The sequence below is a fragment of the Panthera onca genome, chromosome A1 (assembly GCF_046562875.1).
Source record: "Panthera onca isolate mPanOnc1 chromosome A1, mPanOnc1 haplotype 2, whole genome shotgun sequence".
Lineage (NCBI taxonomy): Eukaryota > Metazoa > Chordata > Mammalia > Carnivora > Felidae > Panthera > Panthera onca.
In genome coordinates, this window is record NC_138339.1 from 182593041 (window position 1) to 182616572 (window position 23532).

General features: G+C 32.6%; 1 non-coding gene across 1 annotated transcript; it reads right to left on the reverse strand.

Annotated features, from left to right (window-relative positions):
* Positions 1-574: 574 nt before the first annotated feature.
* LOC132682595 (small nucleolar RNA SNORA62/SNORA6 family) lies at positions 575-722 on the reverse strand. The gene has a single exon (XR_009611767.2). It is a non-coding gene; the product is annotated as a small nucleolar RNA SNORA62/SNORA6 family (small nucleolar RNA).
* Between the last annotated feature and the right edge of the window lie 22810 nt (positions 723-23532).

Sequence of the window (23532 nt, forward strand, 5' to 3'; positions counted from 1 at the left end):
CATCTTTTTGCTGAAGGCTTAAAACTATTTTTACTGACTGTGAGAGCACTATGAATTGAAGGCTTAAACTGTTATTAGCATAAATGTTTTCTTTTCCCCACTGAACTCTTATCACAGGAAATGTAATTCTTTTTACCTGAGGCATTACTTAGTAATTAAAGAAAAGTGGTTTCCTAATGCTAATTTCTGTAATAAAAAGGAAATGTATGAACACATTAAATTGGGAATTGTAGTGATAATAAAAGGTACATTTCACATGTCTCACCTAGAATTATGGTTTTCTTGCTTTCTAAAATAGAATACTAAAAAGGGGTAATGGCGTTTTCATTTTATTTTCCATGAACATAAAATTCCATGAAAAGACTAAGTATGCAATTTGGTTGCCTTTATTTTTTAAATTTTTGTGAGTTTCTTTTATTTTTTCTTTAGAACTTTGTAGATTTCCACAGATATATTTCATACATATTTTGTTAGATTTTTGCCTAAGTATTTCATTTTTTTAATTTTTAAAATTGTTTTAAATTTTTAATTTTTTCTTCTTTCCTTTATTTTTATTTTTTATTTTTTTTATTTAACTTATAGCAAGAATTGCAATCAAACTCCACTCATTGGGCCAGAGCCCCTTGTGGTGTTAGCAAAAGACTGGCCCCTCATGTAGCATAGTACACTTGGGAGTTCATAGCCAGCCAGTGGCCCCACTCGAAGCTCTAACAACGTGCAGATTTAATTTTTTTGTGGCAATATGAGTGGTGTTGTGTTTTTAATTTCAATGTCAACTTATTTATTGATAACATATAAGAAATTAATTAACTTTATTCACATAGACTTTGTATCCTGCCATCTTGTTCTTATTGCATATTTGTTCCAGGGTATTTTTGTTGTTTGAGATTGTCTACACAGTTATCATCTGTGGACAAAGACAGTTTTATTTCTTTCTCTAAATCTGTGTAAGTTTTATTCCTTTTCTTGTCTCATGGCATTAACTAGGACATCTAGTATGATATTAAAAAAAAAGAGTAGTGCATGAACACCTTTGAGTTTTTCCTTATATTCAATAGACTAGCTTCCAGTTTCTCAAATTAAATACATTAGCTATACAATCTTTTTCGTAGACGTTTTTAACAAATTGAGGAAGTGGCAGCTGCCCTGCTGAGTTCTCTATTGTTAGTTTTATTATATATGAACATTGGATTTTGGCAAATGCTTTTCTGCATATATTTATGTGATCATATTATTTTTTTCATAATAATAAAAATAAAATAGCATTAATACTTTCATCAATAATAGCGAAGTTTATTAAATAGTTAATATGTTTTGAAACTGGGTTAATCGTCTTCTATGGCCCATTTTACTTAATTATATTATTAAACCAATGTTTCAGATATTATTATCATCCACTTTTTAGAGATGGTGAAATCTAAGTCCATAGATGTTAAGTATCTTGCTCAATAGTCATAAAGCAGGTATGTGGTGCAATTCTTTATGAATTTAGAGATTCTAGTTTTAGAGGTAACCTAATCACTATACAGTTCAAATTTGCATATTTTTGAACACCTCATTCACAAGTATTTTTTTTAATGTTTTATTTACTCTATATTTACTGATATAATAGAAATCAGGGGGCAATTAGGTTATTTGCATTATCAATTTTTTAAAAGGCCATGGCATCTGCAACTCAACAAGCTCAAGTGAGTGAAAGGAGAAGGTGTTTTAGGGGCAGCAAATCTACCTTATCTGATGGCATGTATCAAAGTCACATCACCACCACCACCACTGTCACCATCATCATTGCCGCTACAACCACTACCACTCTGTAAGCCTGAAATCTCCTTGAAAATCAAGCTTAGGAAACAAATAGAAAATATTGCTTTGGGGAGAAAATAAAGTGGTGATTCTCAAATTTCAAATGAGAGTTTAATTTCTGTCTTTATTGCCACTTGATTCTGAGAGACATTTTTGAAATTTATATTTATTCTTTTGGAGTATTAGGAGAAACAAGACTATGGGTGAAATATTTTAGAAGAGAAAGACAAATTCTTTCTTGTCACGGCTCAACATAATTGGAAACCATCAATTTTGGAAAGACAACTTCATTAACACAATTCTATATAGATGGGAAAGTCTACAGAGGTAACAATAATCTATTGTCTCAGTAGTAACACGAACATTGTAATTAACTGTTATTTTCATAATTAAAAATTACATATTAATTTTATTCTTTAATTCATGCTTTCCATACATAGTAAATAGACATAAATAGATAAATAGTATCATTCAGTAATTTGTAATTGGATTGTAGCTCCATTCCCATCCTCCAATGCTATATCCAGTATATCATCTTTCTTGCTATATGGTTTCAGGTTGCTGATCTTGGAATAAATGCTGTTGCTTCAGGCACAGATGGCCATGTGTGACACAGCTCTGCAGAAAACCTTTTCCATACCTGACAAAGGTGTAGAGCTTTGGTGATACTAGTGGAGTGTAACGACATGTACTGAATCTGTGTTATCATGGAGAGTACTGGCAACAAAGGACATGGTGTAGCTATGAGATGAGGAGATAGATGGAATTATAGAAGAGTACTTGTTCCGTAGATTCCAGAATGACTAAGCTCAGTGATGTTTTGTAGCATACAGGTGGAAACTAAAGGCCTTCTAATTAGTCATTGATATGAAGAGCAGTGATATTTGGGTCACTCTTGGTATTTTTCTACAATTAACTTAACAATTATGATAATTTGGAAAATATTATAAACAGAGACTGAAAATAGAGCAGATAATAGATATTTTTTAAACATTAAGGGTCTCATGTTCCCATGTTCACTGAAAAATAATAGTTATAATAACATCATCAACAACTACAAAATTAAAAGCACCATGTTTTTCAGTAGAGGTTTATTTATAGAAGCATGTGAAGTATTCCAAGACATAGGAGTCACAGATCTGAAAATCTTTACTATTTGATTGGGAATATACAAAAACAAAATACCACAAATGCTTTTATTGTAAAATATTTGTATTGGTGCAAAGTTCTTTGGGTTGCTGAGTTGTCAGCAGATTAGCTGCAGAGACAGTGATTAGGTCAAAACTTTATTAAAAAAGAAAAGTATCATCACTTATTTTGGAAAACTTCCTCTGTCAAACTATTTAGATGAAGTCATGTTGTAAAGATAATGCTTCATTTCAAAGAATGCTGGAGCCCGAGGGGTTTTACAGGACACGTTTAAGGCATGTATATTTGTCATCATCACACACTATAATGTGCAACATAGTTTTCCTTTAAGAAGAATTAATGAAAACATATTTTGACATTATGATTGTGGACATCTGTGTTTGTTTACATTCATTTCAGCTTAATGCAGAAAATGTCAAAGAAAGAATTTAGAGTGAAAATTGTGTATCTTTCAGTTTTACTTTCATTGCTTAGTACAAAGGGATAAAAATGCATGGGCTTCTTGTGTGGTAAGAGTTTTGCTAATGGATGCATAAAGCAAACAAAGCTGAAAGGAAATGTTTTATTGCTCCATTCTGGACCATGTGGATTTTTGTTGCTCTTGTTTTTATTGTTTTTGTTGTTGTTGTTGTTATTGTTTAAAGACTACTTAATCTGCAATGTCTGGAACTTTACAAAAATTTGGATTTGTACCAATACAAAACTTTTCTCTTAAAACATTATAATGTTACTTATTCTCTTGCCAAGCAAAAGAAGTTACATATGTTTGGATATCTCTGGAAAAGCCAGAAAACTGAAAATGAGGGGGAAACTTATTTTGCTCAAAGTACTTTAATATTTTGTCCCTTTATAATAATAACAAAAGAATTTAAATACATATATATTGATGATAAGCATAACCACACATTATCTAATTCTATTCATATTAAAAGCTAATGCTGTTTTAACTTATAGTATTGGAGTATGTCCTTTTATCGTTAGTATAGATGGATCTCAGGATTCACACTATATTTTAATCAGATACAATAGTCAAATAATTATTTTCTTTTTATTTTCAAATATATGCTTCTGAAATCAGATTGCCTTTTTATTTTCTTATTTTTTTTTAACCTTTATTTATTTTGAGACAGAGAGAGACAGAGCATGAATGGGGGAGGGTCAGAGAGAGGGAGATACAGAATCTGAAACAGGCTCCAGGCTCCGAGCTGTCAGCACAGAGCCTGACAAGGGGCTCGAACTCACAGATCGCGAGATCATGACCTGAGCCGAAGTCAGAAGCTTAACCGACTGAGCCACCCAGGCGCCCCTCAGATTGCCTTTTTAATTGACACTTTTTTTCTACAAAATCTAAAACCAAAATATAGAACATAACATGTAGTTTACATTATTTATACATTAGTCTGTAAGGTGCAACCAAACCGTTTTTCAGGGGCACTTCGTTGTCTCAGTCAGCTGAGCATCCAACTTCAGCTCAGTTCATGGTCTCATGGTTTGTGAGTTCAAGCCCCGCATTGGGGGTCTGTGCTGACAGCTCAGAGCCTGGAGCCTGCTTCAAATTCTGTCTCCCTCTCTTTCTGGTCCCACTTCCCCACTTATACTCTGTCTCTCTCAAAAATAAATAAACATTAAAAAATAAAAAAAAACCTGTTTTTCAAATGTGTATTATTAATTTGCAAATCTTTCTTTGTCATAGATTTTGATGGTGTAAAATTTCATAGATTTAAAGAATGATTAATGCAAAAATGCAGAGAAGGTAATTTTTGAACTCCTATATTGATATTTTATTAAGTCTTCAAGATGGCTATGTTAACATTTGATGAAATAATTGGATTTAATATAAACACTTTCTCTATTTTAGAAATAATTGATGTTCTCCTGTGCAAAATAAGATATAAGCTCTCTTACACCACACCCACGCATGTATTTTCCCTCTATTTAACCTACCATTACTGTTTGCCACAGAAATAAATCAATGCTTGATGTTTATATTTCTGTGTCTATCTATAAACATATGGTTAACAGCTGAGAAATGTTGATTAGTGCTAAGAGCAAACAGCAGCATCAGCCTCACCGGGCAGGTTTTCAGTCGGGGTAGCTCCCTAAAATTTGAATCAGAGTCTATACTTTATCAAGATTTTCCTGGTGCACTTTTGAAGATTTTGACTCAGTAAATCTTTCCTGAGACTTGAGATACTGGATATCTAAAAATATCTCAAATGATGCCAGTGCCACTGGCCCTGCAACCACCCTTTGTAGCAAGAATGTCAGGAACCATGGTTACATTTCTTTCATTTGTTGTATTACAAAAGAAATAACATTTGTATTTCCTACAGTTACCTTTATCTCTTTTTTCTTTTTTTTAATAAATAGCCATCATTTATTTAGCCTTTTGTCTTCTGACAGAACTCAGCATTTACTATATAGTCAAACACACCGTATACTGGATTTTTTGTTCTTCACTCTAGGGAAAGGACACCTGCAGTTTCACAACCATGCTCCTGCTCTGATTTATAATAACTGATCTCGACTTTAGAGGCTGTAGTCCTGGGTCACTCTTTATTAACAGGAGGGCCTCAACTATAGATTTGTGGGACCCAGGGTGAGATAAATGTACAGAGCCCTCTGTGTTTTAATACCTTTTTGAGGAGTTTTACATTCACAGCAAAACTGATCAGAAAGTACAGAGATTTCCCAGATAACTACTGCTCCCATTATACAGCATCTCCTCTAGAATGGTACATCCCCCACCAGAATAGTAGATTTGTTACAATTAATAAGCCTATGCTGATGCATTATTATCACCTACAGTCCATAATTTACAATAGGAATTATTCTGGGTGTTGTATATTCTATGGGTTTGGACTTATGTAAAACGGCATATATCTATCACGATAGTAACATAAAGAGCTGTTTCATTGCCTTAAGAATCCTCTGTGTTCCATGAATTCATCCATTTCCCCATACTCCAATCTCCGGAAACCAATGATCTTTTTACTCTCTCCATAATTTTGCCTTTTCCAGAATGTTATATAGTTGGAATCTTACAAAAGTTCAAAAGTAAAATTATTCTGGTTCTAATAGAGAAATATCCTTCTTTCATTATAATAAGATTATATGAATATTATTTTTCTATGCTTATTATAATGCTCAAATATCAGTAAGTGTTATTAATAGAACAATCTGAAATGATCTTTCCAACCATTTTACTATATTTTTTAAAGTTTTTTTTTAGGTTCATTTATTTGAGAGAGAGAGAGAGAGACAGCATGAGTGTGCACACGAGAGAGTAGTAGGGGTAGAGAGAGAAAGGGAGAGAGAGAATGCCAAGCAGGCTGTGTGCTGTCATAGCCCAACACGGGCTCGATGTAACGAACCATGAAATCATGACCTGAGCCAAAATCAAGAGTTGGATACTTAACTGACTGAGCCACCCAGGCGCCCTGTCAACCACTTTACTATATTAACTCCACAGGATCAGTAGGGAAATATTTAAAATTCTTGCCTAATCAAGACAGACACTGACCCTAAACAAGCTGTAAGTAGATCGAGTACATATGAGCTGAACATCAACGAAGGGTCTTACATTTACAAAATGAGGCAGCATAGTGGATTAGGAGTAAATTAATAGAGAAAGACCAAGAGTCATCTTGGAACATTGAAATACATTCATTAGTAAAAAGTCAAGGGGACTGAAATAAAAGACTCAGATGTACAATTCTTGGAAACCCATATATTATAAGTTTACATGAGCGTAGTCCATAATTCTTCCAGACCCCATACCCTAACCATGAGAATAATTTTATGCACCAGTGGCACTCAAATTAATTTTCTGATAAATGAAATAATTGTTAATACATTTTTAAATAAAAATAAAACAATCACATACAACTAAATTTATAATAAAATAAATATTATATTTCCTTTTCGATTTTTGTCCTTTTGGGAAAAAGTTTACATCTATATTACATAAACAAAAAAATGCATTATTTTGCTCATTTTAGTTCTTTAAGCACTTTTTTACATAAAATGAATGGCAAGTTTCCAAATGGCTAAAATTTTCTATTTAATTCTGCTATGACCAAATGAATTAAACAAAAAGTGCCATCAGAGTCTATTAAACATGATAATATATTATTGTCTTTTGGCTCTACTTTATTTCTCAGTGTATATTTCTATCTGCTTCATAGTTAAAGCAGATGTAAATGATATAATGGCACATAAAATTATCATATCAAATATATTCCTATTATTATTTAATGCAAGTGATTCCTCAGTTTAATCTTTTTAAGGTTTTGTGTAAGAAAGAAATGTGTTTAACTGTTTAAATAAAGGAATGTTTGTTGATACAATGTAGTTGTTCTAGAGAAGTAAGAGCAGTTGCTTTGTTGTTTAGTAGCTATTCCAAGGCTTGGCATGAATAAACATATTTGAGATTTAACGTTTATTCTTGCAATGGCTTTTATTAACTGAAATAGTAAGAGTAACTTAAAAAAATATGTGCTGAGGTTCTGTGTATCATAGGACTTCTGTGTATTCATCTTACCTTAATTCTTGGCTAATGGAAATGAATATAGTTCCATCTCATAGCAGCAGTCTTAAAACCACTAATTCTTCTGCTAGAGATCATTCTATAGCTCCCCCTCTACATATCACACTGGATGGATAACTGGATGGATAATTTCTGACAAAATCACATCATCACTGATAACTGCAATTAATGACATAGTTATGAAATGTTGGCCAGCTAGATTTTAATGACACATAGTAAGTGAAATTTTTGAAATTTTGATGTGTGGAAAAATAATTTAGAAATAAATATTTGGTCATAAGCACACAAAGAAATATTCTATACTAAATTTCAGTCTGTTTAGCAACCATGTCAAATATATTACAGTGATAGGTCGTATGGCTGATAGTGGAAAGAATCCAATTTAATTTTGAAATATGTTCACAGAAAATGTGTAGATTCACCACACTAATTTCCAAACCGTAAGTGGAAAATATATAATCAAAGTCAAACTGCCAACCAAAACCTGGAGCAAATGACACAATAAAATTTAATAAGTCCTTAAAATCAGTGCAAACCGTAAGTATAATTAGCTACCACCATTACTTTTATTTTTGGCTCTGTGGCAAATTCCTGAGAATGGCTCCTCTTTTCCTTAAAAAAATATGAACTGAAACACCTTCTCAGTAACCTTCTAATGCCAGTGGATTAATCAAAAGAAGGAGTTACAGAATGTTCACATGCTAGTGCAGCATAAATAAAGACTTGAAATGCATGTTACACCCTTGAATCTTGGAGGCAGGGGTGACTATTGCACATGAAATGATGGTGATGGCTTCTTGATGTTCCATTTGCCAGCATCCATTCATTTAAACTGTGGCTGGCTACCTTGCTGCCTTCTCTATACCATTTGAAGTTTTTTTTTTTGTTTGTTTTTTTTAATGTTATTTTTTAGAGACAGAGAGAGAGAGACAGAGAGACAGAGAGAGAGCAGGAGGGGCAGAGAGAGATGGAGATACAGAATTTGAAGCAGGCTCCAGGCTCTGAGCTGTCAGCACAGATTCCAATGTGGGACTCGAACCCATGAACAAAGAAATCGTGACCTGAGCCAAAGTCAGACGCTTCACTGACTGAGCCACCCAGACACCAGCCATTTAATGCTGTATCATTAATTAAGTGATATATGTATATATCCCCCTCTATATCATATCATACTTCCTAATGCAGCTCCATGTGAGAAATTGTTTTAAATTTTTTAACAACTTTGTTGTAAGGAAATTTTTTTTCCATGTAGGAAAATATTTTGTTCACTCTGTAAGAAATAATAAATAGTTATATTCTAACCTTTTATTTTTCCTTCCATAAGCAGAATATATTTTACCCTGATATTTGTTATTTATTGTTATTTGCATACTATTGTTTTTGGTCTCAAATTGAGCAAAGCAAGAAAAAATAAAACAAATAAATATAGATACTATTATGTTGAATATCATCAACTGAGTTTGTTGGGTAATTCACTTTGGTTAATTCTCCACTTACCCCATTCTTTGAATCTATCAAACTGTTGTGCTAAATGAGTTACAATAAGAAACATTGCAAACTTAATGATATTTCATTTTCTCAACTTAAAACTGGAGTAATAATAGTTAATTAACAGGATTCTTATGTATTATTAATAATAAAATTAATAAAAAGATAGTATGTAATCCATAGGACAAAAGGAGCACTTGACACATCAATTATCCTTAGAAATCCCAAGGCATATTAAGAAGTTGAAAAGTATAGACTTCCCTTAATAATTCTTGGAAGAATTGGTTTCTTGGTATGTTTTAATCAATGCTTTAAGAAGTTACAGGTAATTGTGTTACTGAAATAAATTTATAGCACATACAGACACTCCTGAATGTGCAATGAATTTGAATTCAAACCCATTATGTTTTTAATCAGGCTGTGGTGATAAGACTCCTAACACGTATTTCTTATGACTCTTTGCTATGGAATATTAAAATCTCTATTTCACATAATGTTATCTATATGTTCAATCTATGGTACTAGATAAAACTTACAAAAGCAGCTTCTCAGGGTGTTTTTAGGCAAATGAACTGTAGGCACCAAATACTATAGATTTTAGCATTAGGGAATCTCTGTTGCAGAATAAACTAAAGAAGAAAGTGGTGAATGTCTCTTAGGTTAGGGTGCCAAGTTCACAAGTGGAAAATATTGTGTATCTCAAATATATAGTCAAAGTAAAGAATCAAAAAGCAGCTTAATTAATGAGATAAAAATAATAAGGTAGGTATTCAAAATGCTCTATGTACAGAAATTAGGGATAGCTAATTAGAAGCAATAAGATGAATAAGGAAAGGCCATTTTTTAAAAAGATGAATGAGATTTAACAAAAAAGATATTTTAATATAGTAAAAACCCTTAATTAAATATTATTATTTTTTAGGTATAAACTCTACTCTCTACTCATCTAAGGGTAAGAACTTTGGGAAATTACAACTATTATAATAGGATTAGTAGTAGTAATAATTATTTAATTTCCAATAATGAAACTTAATACTATGTATAAGATCAAACACAATATAACAATTCTTATCTAAGAAGGAAATAACATGGTGAAAATATGAAATCTATCCTGATTCTGATGTTTGCTATTTTTTACTTTTAACTTGAGGAATTATGTTGCCAATATAGTCCGATCATCAAGAGTTACAAGATGCAGGCTAAATGTGTGTTAGTCCTTTTAGTGACAATATGAGATTTCCTGAAAGCTGTTCTAATAATTAGTTAATTATTATTCATGACCGTGATAATGGAGATGGAGCTTAATTCTAAAGATAACTAGGTCTTCATGTATGCTGATTCTATAAAGCAGGTTATTTCCACTTAATATTAATCTGTGTGCCATTTCTCAAATCCAGTTTGAGAAACTATTCTAGTTTTCTACATTGGAATCATTTAAAAATACCTCTAAGATTTACATTATAAATATTATTAAATGTCATTAAAATTTTAATTTTAGCCTGAAAAGTGTTTCATCTTTTGCATAAATATTGTGCACCATTTATTTAGCTCTTGTATCTCAGCTCTGAATCTGCTGTTTTGTACTCTATTTTGTGATGCAGAACCTAAAGCTGCCAAAATGTATTTCTGTTTTGCCAGCAACCACCCAACCGGGCACTGCCAACAGAGAGGACTAAAGGAAGACTACAAGGCTAGAGGAAGAAGAAGGGACTTCCACCTTCTTGGGTCCTTATTGTTATTTTCTGCTCTAGCTATTATTCCTGCATTACAAAATACTCCCCAAAATACAGTGGCAAAGAACTGCCTTTTTTTAAAGACAAAGAATTAGTAGGTCAGGGACTTTATGGACTCATTGTGGGGGTCCCCTGTGAAACTGCAGTCAACTTTTGGCTAAGGTTGTAGTCATGTGATCATCCCACGGCAATACTGGGCCATCATCCAGGATGGCTCATTTCTATTGCTATCAGTTGATGCTGGCTCTCAGCTGAAAGTTCAATTGGACCACATGCTACAATGAATGCAAGTGGCCTCTTCACCAACGCAATCTTAGGGCAATCTTTTACATGGCAGATGACTTTCTCCACAAGTGTTCTAAGAGAAGCAGGGGGAAGTAAGATTTTCAGACCTAGCATCAGAAATTACACAGCATCACTTCTAATATATTCTCTTGATTACTGGTCTGGTAATGATTGAGAGGAAGAGGACACAGACCCCACCTTTTTTTAAAAGAGGAACATCTAAGAAGTCTGGGTGGCAGGACCTAGAACCCCTTCTCTAAGCACAGACAAGGCATTTCACAGATCTGAGTTCCAGGCCCTTCTTCCAAGTTCAATGTTTTAGTAATCCCCCCTTCCCACCTTTGATTCCCTCAAGCCTAAGAAATGGCTTAATTATATTTATTTACTTTTACAGTTACCTAACTCAAAATCTAATATCAAATTAATAACTGTTAATATTAAATATCTTAAGTTAAAATAACTGTTGTGGTTTTTGCCTCCTCATTGAACACAACACTACACATAAAAATAAATATTTGGAAACAAATGGAAACCAACTTAGGTAATAATTTTAAAAATAATGAAATATTTCAAACTGATCCTGAAGAATTAAGTCATATCTGGGTATATTGATATTTTATTTTTTTTATTTTTTTAATGTTTATTTGTTTATCTTGAGAGACAGAGAAAGGTAAAGAAAGACAGAGAGAGTAGAGAGGGAAAGGGAGAGGGAGGGAGAGAATCCCAAGCAGGCTCCACACCGTTGGCACAGAGCCGGAAGTAGGGCTCAATCTCAAGAACAGTGAGATCATGACCTGAGCTGAAATTAAGAGTCAGAGACTTAACTGACTGAGCCACCCAAACACCCTAGATATTTTAAAAAATTATTTTATATGAATTACAGAATTTTATCAAGGACTAAATATTGAGTTGTTTTTATATCTTCAAGTTCCTTTAGGATATCCTGGTTCTAAAAGTAATTCTTTTTAAAGTTTAATGTAGAATACTACTTTAGCTAAAATATGGAAGTATGTAGTAATTACAAATCACTTAAATACTTAATTGTAAGAATTTTTTATAAGAATTTATCCACATGAAAGTTTTCACTGTGATTACATCAGATTTTATCATATTGTTGGATGAATAATGTTTGCTATATGTTATACATATACATGTGTATACATGCATAATTTATATATGCACATATAATGATGATTATTTCAATATGCACATTAACGCATACATTAAGTACACTGCTGTCTTTATAGGATTTATCCTTAAATATGGTATTGATTTATTCCCCTCAAATTGTGTTTAAATGTATAATTCTAGTTGTTTACTTGTTTGCTGAAATTAGGTTTTACCATTTCTTGAAATATACCAATCCATAATAGATACCAAATGCATCGTGATCAGTAAAATTCCTTCTAGCTTTGATACTTTTATGTTTGTTTGTTTTTTTAATCCTTTCTTCCTCCAGAGTTTAACATTCTTGGTAAACATTTGTACTTAAGTACATAGACCTCTATTCTTTTTTTAAAAAAATTTTTTTTTAATGTTTATTTATTTTTGAGAGAGACAGACAGAATGTGAGTGGGTTACACAGAAGCAGAAGCAGGCTCCAGGCTCTTGAGCTGTCAGCACAGAGCCCGACGCGGGGCTTGAACTCATGAGCCGTGAGATCATGACCTGAGCCGAAGTCGGACGCTCAACCGACTGAGCCACCCAGGCGCCCCCATAGACCTCTATTCTTAACCACATCTTACGGAGTTTCTAAATTCCCTCATTATTAGCATGAAAATATCACACTTTCTTTATCAAAAATTAGAAAATTGTATGGTGGACTTGTTTGTGTTTCTCTATCCCAGTGAGATAATGGATTGAAATGTTATGAAACAGGAAAAAAAAAAAAGATATTAGTACACCCTCACAATTAAGAGCAAAATTCAATAAATAAGAGCTAAAATATTTGGGTTAGAAAGTTGTTTTGTTCACCTTTCTAACTCGGTAATACTGTGCAAGTTACTTAACCTCTTTGTCCTTCAGTTTGCTCAATTTTAAAGGGTACCTAACTCCTGTAGTTATTATGAAGATTAAATATGTTAAAAGATTAAATATGTTAAAAAATTTAAAGCACTTAGAAATGTTTGGCACATTGTAAGGGCTATAAAAGTGTTAGCTATTATTCCATCAACTACAAAGAAAGATTTACTTCTGAGGAGTAGTATCCCTTACTTAAATTGTTTATGATGTAATCACTAAAGTTATTTAAGACCGTACTGCATTTTCACAAAAGCAATTCTAAGCAGGTTTTGAGAATAAGGAAGACGGTGTTGTAAAGAAATTTCATTTTGAAACCTTCCTAAGGGAAAAACATCATTCAGAAATCTGAACCAATTAGATGTGCATTACAAAAATACAAAAAGTGATGCAGTTTTTTGTACTCAACCAAATATCAAAAATATGAAATATCTCAAAAATACACTACAGTTATCATGGTGAATATAATGTAGTGTATGGAATTGCCAAATCATTGTGCTGTATACCTGAAACTAATGTAACATTGTAAGTCAACTATGCTTCAATATTAATTAAATTAATAAATTAAATGTAAAATAGTTTAATAAATAAATATTTACATTAAGTATATACCATTATAATAATCTATTGGTATCAGCATATGGGAGAAAGGGCTAACATTGGAAGGAGATAAAAATAATTTAGTATTTAAGATCTGCATTAAATAATTCTTTAAAATTGTACAAATATTTCGTATCTCTAATAATAATCACTTAATTATAAATTGGAAATAGTATATTCTGTGAAAAGATTTTAATAACAAAATTAGTCACAGTCAAAGGTTTCATGCAGAAATGTTTTAAGAAGTGTCTATGCTGTTTAACTAAAAAAGATAGAGAAAAATATCTATAAATGAGGAAATGTGTCACCTACTTACAGACTGGTCATTAGTTAATGCCAACCTATCAAAATAGCCAATAGCTTACTAGGAAGAAAAACATGAAAGACTACTTTCTCATTGGAATGAAAATGTAAATTCCATTATAGCAAATCTGTTGTGACAATATGGTGCTATTGTTCTTAACAGATGCAAAGGTGAAAAAAGCTTAATGTGAATAATCAAGGAAGAAATGAATTGATTAAAATTGTATTGTGCTTGTATTGAAATGTCAATTTACACAGTTAACTACAGTGAATAGTCTCCCTTCTGATATTTTCTGAACCTAACAACAACTAGGATTCAAGTTGGTGAGTTTAACGATCAGATTAAGGCATTTTAGTCTTCACACTAATAAATTAAGTATTCAGATAACTTCTGTATACATGATGGATAATCTATTATTCCTGAGGCAAATATTGCTTTAAATGAACACATGGAAAAGGAAGTTTAACAATAAATGATAATATATAAGGTAAAGTCCAAGGATAAATTAAATAAATAATAAACGACTTTTCAGACAATAAAAAGAAAAGCATATATATTCTGTTTAAATTACATATAACTCATTACATTTAAGTTGTTTAAAAAATAATTTAAAAAACGTGCTATTCCAGAGAATTTAGAATGCAGTTGAAATCTAGAAACTCAGAGACCAGTTTTATATTAAGTAAGATATCTTCCTAATTTTGTATTACTTTGGTAGTATAAGATGTGAACAAATTTCAATTACATAATGACAAAACTGAAAAAAATGTTGATATTTACATAGTTTTCTATAAGGTGTTATAGAATACACCTTTAGTGTATTAATACACTTAGTCAATACATTTAGTCCCAGAGGGCTTAAATTTCCTTCACAAAGTTAAAAACTAAATGGGAGAATATATACTCAAATAGTTGTATCCTATGTCTGGATTCCCATTTAGTGCTATTTCTAAAACATAATCCATTCCCTGAAGTACCCAGTTACAGCAGTCAAAAAAGATAATATCACACAAATATCAAAGATTGTGATAAATCAAATAACAGTAGAAATTTATTTAAAAACACATTTTTATAAAGTCCATTTTGAGCTATACATTTGTTACTATTTCATGAAATTTCACATTCTAGTTTAAAATTCTAAAACTGGGGGTGCCTGTATGGCTCAGTTGGTTAAGTGGCCAACTTCAGCTCAGGTCATGATCTCCTGGTTTGTGGGTTAGAGCCCCATGTGTCAGCTGTGCTGACAGTTCAGAGCCTAGAGCCTGTTTTGGATTCTGTGTATCCCTCTCTCTCTGCCCCTCCCCTGCTTGTGCTATCTCTCTCTCTCTCTCCCAAAAATAAATAAACATTAAAAAATATTAGAAAAAAGACATAAAAAATAAAATTCCAAAATAATAAAAAAATAAATTTGTGAATTAAGATGCCTCATAATTTCAACTATTTAATAAATATTTTGATTTAAGAAGATTTTTTATTTTTATTTATTTATTTTTTAATATTTTTATATTTGTTTTTGAAGGAGAGAGAGAGAGAGAGACAGAGCATGAGTGGGGGAGGGGCAGAGAGAGAGGGAGACACAGAATCTGAATCAGGCTCCAGGCTCCAAGCTGTCAGCATTGAGCCTGATGTGAGGCTCGAACTCATGAACTGTGAGATCATGACCTGAGCTGCAGTTGGACGTTCAATTGACTGAGTCACCCAGGCGCCCCAGAGGATTTTTTAAATGTTTATTTATTTTGAGAGAGGGAGAGAGAGTGCACGCACACTTGTACGTGGGTGGGGAAGGGGCAAAGAAAGGGACAGAGAGAATCCCATAAAGGCTGCATGCTGTCAGCGTAGAGCCTGGTGCAGTGCTTGGTCCCAGGAACCATGAGATCATGACCTGAGCCGAGATTTGGACACTTAACTGACTGAACCACCCAGGTACACCATGGTTTAAGAGTTTGAGTCAATAATTTGTTGCTGGAATAACACTGAATTTTACATATGCTTAATAAAGGTTAATAGCTCTGCATTATAATTGGTGAGAGTTTGTTAACCTATTATCTATGTATCTGTTTTATTCAACATGATTATATGTTTATGCTTGCAAAAAAATTATATGTTTAAATATGCTTGCAAAAAAAATCTGTAAACTATCATAAATTAGCTTGTAATAGAAAGTTATGTAACCCATGGCTGTTGCCAAGTTTATAATAGTCATTTTTTTAAATATTTATTCAATCAACAAAATATATATTGATGCCTATGTCTGAATGCTTGTTTAGCAATAGTCATGGACAAGATGGTTGATTCCAATACCTGCTTCTTCTAAGGAAACTTGTCAGCAATTTCCAAAGAAGGCCCAGAATTGCTGACATATAATCCAATAATAATTTTGATACCTTTTTAGCTAACATAAAATGAAACAGTGACTAAATTCCAATATGGACTCCAAACACCAGCCTATAGAGTATAGGAAAGCATTGAGTATACTCTTTCTCTACTAGGGCATCAGTTATGTATAATTTTCAGGCAGCTTTGTGGGAGCCAGCAAACTCTCTATTGCCAGATATCAGATTACCAAATAATCAGCACTACTTTTGTGCAGGAATATCCAAGTGATTGAAAATCTCACCTAAATGGCTAAGCACTGTAAAGAACACTAATAACATTTTAATAAAAGTCTATGGAACACTTAAGTTTGTTCTTCCTCAGTTTTTAGAAATTTCCATCACACAGTTATTAAAAAGAATCATAAAGGAGTCTACTCTAGGAAGACTTTATAACATGTTAAATTAAATACAAAATGGAGACTGAACAGAATTCCCTGAGCAGACAAAACATTTAAGCCAAGTCAGCAAAATTAAATCTAGCTTATTTCACGTAACTTTGGTTATTTCTGGTAAATGCCTCTGATAATTATAAAAGAAACTTAAGTCATCTCCTAAAAATGGTATGAGAAAATCACTTTTAACCAATCCCCTGATGTCAGGAAGCTCCCATTGCATTAACCAATCATTGTAAAGGTTAAATAATTTTCTCATTTCTACTATATATCCATTCTGTAACTTCATGCCCCTGAGCTTCATATCTATTTTTATTTTTGAAAGCTCCCAGTTTATGAACTGTTCTTGCATGCACAATAAATTCTTACTAAACACTATTTATGGATTTGGTGGGTTTAATTTTGCTACTTCTGGATTTTGGGCAAATATTTCTCTCAACATGTTTTTAACATAGAAGAAAACAATTACATTAAACAGGTATTATAAAATAATTGTTCAGGCTTTATAACAGAAGCATATAAATGTTACCCAATCACAAGTTCAAGAGAATGGAATAGTGGATTGGTAGAGTTGATTATTAAATATCGTTTTTGTTAACTAGTAAAGAAAACAGAATAGAGAAGTAGCCAAATTATACTTCCATTGCTAATGTTTCCACCAGATGGATTGTAAGAGCGATTGTGTCTTGAAGTGGTTTGGCTCCTTTATATTCAAGATCAGGCCCTCAAAGGATGCAGGTTTTCTTTTTTTTTTATTTCAGTCTGTGGTGACCTATTTAAATTGATAAAAATCTGCATGACTGTGGGCTTTTCCTTATCTAATTCAATAGCTCTTGTAAAAGTGCAGAGAAGGTAGCAATTTGCATTTAACTGGGTGAGAATAGAACAATCCATTTTGAAAATTAAAATATGATTATTCCCATAACAATTTTTAATGGATAGACTAAAAGTAAACTACACATGAATAAGTATTAAGTCTTTGACATTCATTATGAAGTACATTAAATCTCTTAAAATAGAGATAAATGATAAAGATAGAAGATGAAACATTACATTCTATAGCTATACCACCCTGAATGCTCCTGATCTTGTCTGATATTGGAAGCTAAGCAGGGTCGAGCCTGGTTAGTACCTGGATTGAGAAGGTGCAACATTACTACCTAAAATAAAAAGCAATGAAGAATAAATAACAATAAAAATATATCCCTCACATAAGAGTGCCAAAAAAGCAGACTCAATAAATTGGGGCGGGAAGGATAGTAGAATAAATAGTAGAAAAAAAGTTTTGAATAAATGTAGACAGGTGTTGGACATTATAAAAATCACTGAGATGCACTGCTTAAAAAAAAAAAGTAATTGGGGCTCAGTGGCTCAGTCGGTTGAGTGTCTGACTTCGGCTCAGGTCATATCTTGTGGTCCGTGAGTTCGAGCCCTGTGTGAGGCTCTGTGCTGACAGCTCAGAGCCTGGAGACTGCTTCAGATTCTGTGTCTCCCTCTCTCTCTGCCCCTCCCCCGCTCATGCTCTGTCTCTCTCTCTCTCTCTCTCTCTCTCTCTGTCAAAAATAAATAAACATTAAAAAAAAAACCCAGTAACTTGAAGAAAATGAGAACCAGAGGCCAAAAGACTATAATTAGCAAAGCAAAGTAGTTAAGTGGAAAGAAATATACAGGACTGCAAAGACAAGATTGATCATTTATTGCTATTATTATTTCATATTATATTATTTTATTGATAATAATCTTAATTTTTGAGCAGTTTGAAATATACAGAAAAATTGAGCACAGTTCCTCCTATATACCCTCCAACCCATACACACTTTCTTCTATTACTAAAATCTGACATTTAGCATGGCACATTTGTTGCAATGGATGAACTTATATTGATACATTATTATTAACTACTCCATACTTTATTCAGATTTCTTTACTTTTTACCTAATGTCCTTTTTCTGTTCCAGGATCCTATCCAGGATACCACATTGCATTTAGTTTTTAAGTCACCATCATCTCTTGGCTTACAGCACCAGCTTCATAAGAGGTTTCTCTGCTTTCACCAATTCTGTTTCTGCTCCATTATTCTAATATCATTTTTTTTTATTATTGACTATCTCTCTCCTCTATTAGAAACAACATGGCAACAACAGTATGTCTCCCAAGCACTTTGAATAATGTGTGACACCTTGGCATTCAGTATTAGTCTAATCCCTCTCAATAAGTAGTATCTTATTTTGAACTTATTTTCAAATTCATGGATATTTGTTATGCAATTTCACACTGTTGGCTCCAACATTTGTGGCCATAGCTTTCTGTTAGTCACATCCATTCAATCTGTTTTGTTATCGTCAATCTACAAATTTCCATTACCTTTAAAGTTTCTCTGCACATATTCTAATTCTCTCTGCTTGGCCTAGACATCAAGATGATTTGTGGTTTCACATTCAGCCAAGCTTTTTACTCTGCTTCAAATTAATTCAATCTTTTCTCTTAATTTTAGTCAACTCAGCCTTGTCCAAAATCTTGCTTTGATGTTGAGATAGTGGTGCCTAAAGTTTTAATTTAATTAAGTGAGACATAGATACCATAATAAAGCTTTTCCCGTTAATTTATTTTATTGTTTACATTAAAAAAATTTTTTTAACGTTTATTTATTTTTGAGAGAGAGACAGAGTGTGAGTGGGGTCAGGGCAGAGAGAGAGGGAGACACAGAATCTGAAGCAGGATTCAGGCTCCAAGCTGGCAACACAGAGCCTGATGAGGGGGCTTGAACACACATGAACCATGAGATCATGACCTGAGCTGAACTCGGACACTTAACTGACTGAGCCACCCAGCTGCCCCAATTTTATTGTTCACGTTTAAGATGTAAGCATTTTAAAGCAATGGGGCTTTAGGATTTTTCATGTCATGCTGATGTCTTGCATTTTGAAGACTAGCATCTGAAACAAAACAGGAAAAGTCTTTGACCACAAAAACTAATTGAGATGGCTCCACTTGATAAAAGAAAATGCCTCTCAGTAAAGAACAATCTTAGTATATCAAACTCTACATTAATTTCTTGATTTGCAGTGCACCATCCCACTTTGTAAAATTGCTACGATTAGTGTCACAAATTTATGGTATGTTCACACTTTCCAAGGCTGATAGACATTCCATTAGTGTGCATGAACTGTAGGTTCAGCATGCTTCTCATTGATAATAAACCTTTTGAAAATGAAATGACTATTTTTGACCAAGTACAATGAAGCAGAAAATGGGCAGATGCCATAGATTGTATAATCAGTACAAGGAAGATTCTAGCTAGCATTCATAATACATCAAACAGACCGATGAGGTATTTAGTGGTTAACTCCAATGTAATGACAATTGCAAGCCATCTGTCTTGAAAGCCAGTAACACATAGGTCTACTGCTGACCCACGCGCATTAGAAAAAAGACACTTGGATAGTTAAGTAATAGATTATATTTCAAAGCAAGAATGAATTACTAATAAACTACATAAAATTTATTTTTAATTTTACAGGATGACAACAGTTACATATAAGAGATTACAATCCAGCAGCAGTTAGCAAGTTTCAAAGTATGTGGTTCAATGATTTATATAATAGTTTTTCAGCCAACTTTTAGAGGGTACTTTTTTGTGTGCGCTTAGAAAATACTACAATATTTCCTTTGCAAATTTATACTATCAGACTAAAGCTTCTATTTTTAATAATAGCATATTTTAAATCTTTTAAAGTAGCATATTAAGTGGCATTAATTTTAGAGCCATTAAGTCAAAAGTTTTTACTATTCTTGGTTTTCTAATTTTCCTGTTTTTCATCTTTTAACAAATATTGGCTACATCCAAAATGTCTGATGTAATTTTCTTTTATCAATGTTACTATGCAATTTTATAATTTAAATTTGAAATGTGAAATTGTATGCAAGGATCAAAACCTTGAGATGACATATTGATTTTTATACTAGATTCCCTCTATTAGTTTCCTAGGGCTGCCACAACAAAATACCACAAATTAGGTGGCTTATAATAATAGAAAGTAATTGTCTGAAAAGGCTCAGCAAAGCCATCTTCCCACTAAAGGCCCTAAGAAAAAAAAATGTTCCATCTTTCTCCCTTAGTTTTGGGTCGCCTCAAGCATTCCTTTGCTTGTAGATGCATCATTCCAATTTTCTGTCTTTACATGATTTTTCTTGTGTATCTCCACACCACCTCCTCTCTCTCTCTGTGTGTGTCCATATTTCCCCAATTTGAAAATATAGCTATTGTATTGGATTAGGGACCATCCTATTTACCTCATCTTAAACTGGTTAAATCTATGACTCTGATACCAAATAAGGTCATATTCTGAGGGACTGCAATTAGAACTTCACATATTTTTGGCAGGCCACAATTCAACCTATAGTATTGCTCAAGTTGGAGTTTCATTTCTTCCACTTACCATTTCCCTAAGCAAGTTATACAGTCTTTACCTCCATTTCCTTATATGTAGACTTGCTGTGAGGAATAAAGGTGCTAATATCCACTGTGGACACACAGTGATATTAAAATACTGGCTGTTGTTACTCTTGCCCAGTTACAATCCATTTTCTTATTCCAAGGATTTTTTAGTATTTAGTTTCTTAAATTAATATTTCATTCTTTTACAGCAGGTTGGAAGGATGTTCAACTTTGTCACTTAGGGGTAGACAATCTCATGAGTTACAGTGTTTTGCCAGGAAGTGTTAGAAACAATGACACAGTGTATCCTGACCTAGTCAACCACCAGGCAAGGCTGGGTCCTACACTGTAGGCAGATTAGTTGCAGATCTAGTTTCAGATCGCTTCTTACCGGGTTGTGACATGTGGTCTTAGAATCACTCCAGTATTCTAATAATGAAACCAACAGATTAGAAATCTGGTCATATTTAGCTCCCTTTCAGAAATGTCATTGACTTATAGAAATGGACCAACAAAACTGATGGGAAAGGACATTATTCAGTCCAGAACGACACTAGAACCTTATATAAATGTAAAATTATGTGATACAAAAATAACATGATTTTAAATAATACTCATTTCGTAAGAGTCTTCCCTCAGGAAACAAACACCAAAGTGAATACATTTCCTAACTGAACTGAACTAATAAAACAGTTCTTCCTAGTTTAAAGAAAGTATGCCTGAATTTATTAGCCATATTGAATTGAAATATCTACACTGCAATTTATAACTTCCAAGAGTTAAAAACATGACTCATAAAATATATAAAATAAGCATATGCCAATATTTTTTCTCACTAATGGAGGAACTTTAGAGGATACTAAAGCTAATTCGAAAGACAATTCAAAAGAAACTGAAGAAAATATTCTGGAAGAAAGTTTCTAGTTTAGATAACAAAACTGGTTATGTCCTATAGAGCAACAACACTATATATTTGGGGCTATCTTTTTTACTAAATATAAATGATGCTTTCCCACATATGGATGCAAATATAAAGTAAAATTAGAGACAAAGAGTTACTTATTTTTATTATATATTCTGCTAATGTAACAATAGAAAGATTAATTACATTTTACCAAATAACTCTTTCATTATATTTACCTTGGAATAGACATTACACTTACAAAAAATAAAAGGAAAAAAACCCAACAAATAATAATCTATAATATTAAAATCTATGCATTATTATTTTAAGTCCCATTCTTTCCTTCAATCTATATGGACTCTACATAGCATATGACTGTGCTCTACATGTGGTGCAGTTGATATCAATTAGGACAAATTACATTTAAGGATAGTTCAATATAAACAGACAGGTTTATACTTAAACCTATAAGTGAATAAATAATGAAGAAAACCTTTTCAATTGTTCAAAATAATCAATATATAATTTTCTTAGGTATTTTCTATATCAAAAATTAAATTAAAAATATGAATTTCTAATTTCCCACTATGCATTGACTATGATCTTCATTAGTAAAGTTGAACTTATTTCTAGTTAATACCAGACAGTAGCAAAAGGTATTAGTTATGATGATAGTGATTATTTTAATCATTTTTAACCACAAATCCTTATATATAAGTAAAACCATGTTTCTTTTGAAAGATAAGCTAACATATATTGGGCATCCACTGCTGGTATGTTGATGCTACACATGAATCCTGTTATTTTATAATATATTCTATTTGAGTCCAGATACTTCCTATGTATTTTCTTATAATAGTTCAGAAATGGATTTGTAGGTTGGGACATGTTAAATATGAATTAATCAATTTAATAATGAATCAAGATTACTTTAGTACAAATACATCTTTTAAAAATCAAGCTGATTTCTCTTTGAAACCATTTTTTTTGAAACCATTTTTTTAAGTGAGAGGCAAGGCCATTTTATTTTTATTTTTTAAAATATTTATTTATTTTGAGAGAGAGAAAGAGTATGAGCAGGGGAGGAGTGGAGAGAGAGGGAGACAGAAAATCCCAAGCAGGCTCCATGCTGTCAGTGCAGAGCCCAATACAGAGTTTGACCCCACTAACTGTAAGATCATAACCTGAGCCGAAATCAAGATTGGATGCTTAACCAACTGAGCCACCCAGATGCCCTGAATCCAAATATTTTATATTAATTTAACCCTTTTCTCTTGCCCTTTCTTCTGTAGACAAGATTTTTCATTAGCAAAGTTTATATATAGGATACACTTGCTTCAAAAATTAAAGTTTATAATTAAGGAATTTAAATGGCATGTTTAGGACATAATTTAAATAAAGATGTCTTCCAGATTGGAGTATATATAGAGAATGCTCAATAAGTCAAGAAGGCATACATTTGAAATTGGTGAACATCGTTTCTGAGCGCAGAA